The sequence below is a fragment of the Pteropus vampyrus genome, unplaced genomic scaffold (genome assembly GCF_000151845.1).
Source record: "Pteropus vampyrus isolate Shadow unplaced genomic scaffold, Pvam_2.0 Scaffold45, whole genome shotgun sequence".
In the NCBI taxonomy this organism is placed as follows: Eukaryota; Metazoa; Chordata; class Mammalia; order Chiroptera; family Pteropodidae; genus Pteropus; species Pteropus vampyrus.
In genome coordinates, this window is record NW_011888826.1 from 7106702 (window position 1) to 7111433 (window position 4732).

Genomic DNA, 4732 nt, shown 5'->3' on the forward strand with positions numbered 1-4732 from the left:
AGTGAGTCTCACAGGGAGCAAACTTGACCCTAAATGCGAGCCTAGTTTACCAAGCCAGGGAACTTTGGTCCTTGGCAATGCTCTGCAAGGTGATCTCGGGAGAATGTAAACAGTCGCTCACAGCTTCCCGCCCTCTGATCCAAGCGGAGCGCATCAGCCTCAGCCACCATGACAGGCATAGAGAGGACACACGAGACATTGCAGCCATTTATTTAGTAGGCAGGACGTCATTGAGCCCACTGCTGTTTGGTGCAAACAATGGAGGGAGAGAGAGCGGCAGAGGCTCAGAACAGGTGGGAAGCTGGAGGAAAATCACTTTGCTCTCAGCTGGGGAGGGCTTGGTGCAGGAAGGGGGAACTCAGGAGCTAGTCGAATGATTGCAGGAGACAGCTTGATGAGATGGGATGGGGCAAGATTCCAGGCATGGGGACTCCTGCCCAGGAACCAAGGAAATCTGCAAGGAGGGAATATGGTGCTTGGCTGAAGAGGCAGTGGGAAACAGGCCAAGGAAGGGAGAGAAGGGACGGGCTGTATATGAGCAGGGCTACTTGGGTTTCCAGGTTGCAGGAGGTCCTGATTCACTGGACCACAATCACTATTTCCCCATCTCTGCTAAAAATGTAATTACTTTATTATAGTCCTTGGCATTTGAGCTTCGCTTTTAAAGAATAATATTGTGTGCACATTGGCCACCACACTCTGAATGGAATGATAAAATGTGAGAGATGATTCATCAAAGACTGCCCAGAATAGAGACAAAATGGACCAAAACACAGGGAAAATAACCCCATTGTTTGAAAAATTTTTAAATGCATTTTTTAAATTAGAGATGATGAGACCACGGAGTAGTGATTATTTCCTGAGACAGTAAGAGCTAAAAATGTCCTTTTACCAAGAGGAAGGTAAATAATAGTTTTCTACCTTCAAAGAAGAAAAAAAGGTGTCAGAGATTTCAGGTGCTTTTAATAGATAGTGCTGAATTATCCCGTAAAAATGCTGTAGGAATATCTATATCTACCAATAGTTTGTGTGAGACTAGCTATTTCCCTCAGCCCTTCCCCCAGAATAGAAGTTATAGTATTTATGATATCATAGGCCAAGAATCAATACTTTGCTTTGTGTTGACCTTCTCTGATTGTGAGGGTGAATGCTTATTTCAACCTAGATCCTGATCTAAATCGAGATCTATATCTGATCTGGTGTGACCACTCGCATCTCCTCTGTGAATTGCCTGTTCAAACCCTTTGCCTGTTTTTCTCCTTGACTCTTTGTCGTTCATCATTTTGCGGGAGTTCTTTGTATATGAGGCATATACCGTAAACGCAAGAGAGGGCTCATTCTACAACAACCGGGCCAGCATTCGGTAGAACTAATTTTCTTAATTTGCCAATTTAACAGTCTAAAAGGCCATTTGGATGTTTTGTTTATATTTATTTGCTTATCGGTGAGGTTGAATATTTTTTTCATATATTTGTTAGAAATTGATATATTTTTGCAGTTAGCTTCTTGCCCATCTGTGGGGGGAGGTGCTGATAGTGTTTTTCTTCCGCGTTTGTAACACCTCTTTATGGGATATGAACCCAGGGTCTATTATTTGTGTTAAATAATCTGTAATGCAAATTTTAAGCGCTTTAGGCGGCCATGAGCTAATAGTGAGTTTTTCCGCTTGGCTTGCCAGGAAACTTTTGGTTCTGTGGACAGAGTGGGAAGAAGGTATGTGATTCAACTCTGGCTTGTAGTCTCCCTAAATTTGGAAATCAAATACAATTTCCCATTCTGAGGATTAATCTCTCTTCGAAAAACACCCAGTCTGGTCTATATATATGAAATTTTATTTCCTCTTGTAATATGGCTTTGACCATGTACTGTACAACATTGTAACCCTGGCCTTATTGTGCTAAAGTTGCATTTGGTTGACTTTATTACCACTGAGCTGATGCATTAAAAGGACTCTGCTCTCACCCCTGCCTACAGGATCTGGGGGCTAGGGCGGAGGTGGGCAGGGAGTAGGGATCCGCAAGCAGCAGAATAACCGCGCTGTAGGAGGAGGGGCAGGGAAGAGACTTGACTGTGGCCACAGGTGCCATCAGCACTCTTGCTCCATGTCTCTGCTTCTCGATGACTTCCGACCTCCTTTGGGAGGTTGGCCTTCTTCATGTGGCAGAAACCATCTCACACCTTCGGCCCCTGGAGAGAGGCAGACTCGGTTCTCTTTTAATTCCATCCTGCAGAAAGGACTCTCCTGACAGCCCAGTTTGGGTCAGGAGTAGAGTTGTCAGATAAAACACGAGGTGCCCAGATCAGTTAGAATTTCAGTGAAGCAAGTGATTTTTAGTTATAAGTAGCTCCCCAAATTTGCATGAGATATACTTATATTAAAAATTATTAATCAGTTATCTGAAATTCACATTTTATTTATTTATTTTTCATTTTTTAGGCAAGGCAATCCTTGGTCGACCTCACAGATTGCAAGGACCTTTCAGCTTACAATCCCTTATTTTTTTATTTTTTACTCCTACAGCACCTGGTCTTCCTAGGTGGTCTCCCATCCAAGTACTAACCAGGCCCGACCCTGCTTAGTTTCCGAGGTCAGACGGGATCCGGTTTGTTCAGGGTAGCATGGCCATAGTGAAATTCAAATTTAACTGGACACCTTGTATTTTTTATTTGCCAAGTTTGACAGGAAGTTGGGGTTCCGCTCACCCTCACCTGTGGCCAGTGGACTCAATCACAGCCTTACTGCCGCCCACTTGCTGGAGGTGGGGGTGGGGGTGGTTACCGTGCGGAGGGGACAATCCTATGGGTGTCCACCATACCTGCCTGACTTAGACTAGCTTTTCCTCTGCCTGGAATGGGCTCCCTGCAGCTCGCTCTCGTGACCCTGACCACCTGATCGTACCCAGGACTCCCCAGCACAGTGCTCTGTGATCTGCTGTCACTGTTAACTCTTTCGGACTCTGGTCCCTCGTGATACAAGCTCCGCGAGGGGCAAGGCCTGGTTGAGGACTTCTCCAATGCATCCCGACATTTCATTAAGGGTCTGGCACACGCTGGGTGCCAGTGCATACCTGGGTGGAACTAACAGGTCCCCGTATCTGTTACGTCGTTGTCCCTTCCACACCAGTCTGCGGGACGCTGGTCTTACAGGAGACCCAGCTCTTTCCTCTGGAGGCCGCGCCTCAGCTGGGGACGTGCTCGCTGGGGACACGTGTGCCTGTCCTGTCTGCTTCACAGCTTCTACCTGCACAAACACGCATTTACCTTTGGCGCCTTCCATCCTGCCTGAGGGGTCACCACCGACCCCCACACGCATGCAGGGCTCAGCTCTGGGTGCGGTACCCGTGTGCGGGGCAACCCTGCCCACGAGGGGAGAGAAGATTGGAGCACATGCATCGGACCGAGATTGTGTCAGAACCACTGGAGATCAGAACGAACTCATCCGGGGAAGCTAGACCCAAGACCCCTGACGACCTTGCTCACAGAGGGCTCCAGAAGGGCATCCGGGCTCCCACCCTCACACACTCCCCCTCCCCCTCTGCTTGCCCATGCTGACCCGGTTCCCCCACAACTTCCTCCCATTTCAAGAGCACTTACTACATGCGGGGCACCGTTAAAAAATTTAAAAATCATTTTAACAACCCCAAAGTATAGCGATTTGTCTGTGCATTTTCATTTAAAAATGGCAACATTAGAAACCCAGAAACATTAAGGAAACTCAGCCGGAGAGCTGCACCTATAAGCACCATGTTGTACTACGGCGCAGCCTCTGCGAATCTACGGTCAGACTGTGGGGCCTGTATGTGGGCGGGGCGGGGCGGGGCGGGCAGACACTTGGGGTAGGTGACTTGCACAGGACTGCATGAAAAATACTCTTCCAACTTTATCCTTGACCAGACTCGGTCCGGCCCTCCCCCTTCCCCTTCCCATCTGTGCCAGCCCCGACCCTGCCCATGGCACTCCATCATCACCTGTCTTCCTTCTGCTCCCTTGTTTTCATTCATTACGCTGAAGGTTAGCTGCCTCCTCCCCACATCCAGGGAGGCATTATTACTTTGCAAACAAAACATGTCCTGCTTGCTGGGCAAGATGGGTTGTCTGGAGAGATTTCCTGCAGACCGCTGTGCTCATCGTGGCTCAGGATTCTTGTAAACTGCAGTCACAGAGGGTGGCACTTCCTGCCAGAGAGGAACCTTGTCCTCTCCCTGACCTCTGTCTTATTATCCCTTGTCGTCCATCTTGGAATCCCTCTCTCATTTGCACTGAGGGCCTTGTCCTGCCAACCTCAGGTCACGCCAGGCGGGAAGAAAGCTGTGCCATTTGGAGGTGGCAGGGGACAGACAGACATTGCAAAGCGGGATGTGGTTCTGCCTCAGTCCTCACTGGCCATTTGGCCGACCCACGGGCCGACCCCTCCCCAAGAATGACTGAAGGCCAAGGCTTGAAACTTTCCTGAGGTCAGTTATGTCAGCAAATCAATAAAGATGGAAAGAGCAGGGGTTCCTTCCAGACCCCTTTCTAGAGCCTTCTTTGAATGACATGATTCTCATCCCCAGCTGCAACTGAGAATGTGTTTGTGGGGCTCCACTTCAGACAGTGTCAGCCACAGTCTCTCTCCAGCTCCAAAGCATTTTGCCTCTGGCCTGGGAATCTCCCTCCCTCCCTCTCTCTCTCTCTCTCTCTGTCTCTCTCTCTCTCTGTCTCTCTCTGTCTGTCTCTCTCTCTCTGTCTCTCT

General features: G+C 48.7%; 1 pseudogene; it reads right to left on the reverse strand.

The window, feature by feature from the left end:
• Positions 1 to 2512: 2512 nt before the first annotated feature.
• LOC111738984 lies at positions 2513 to 2631 on the reverse strand (annotated as a pseudogene).
• Positions 2632 to 4732: the final 2101 nt, after the last annotated feature.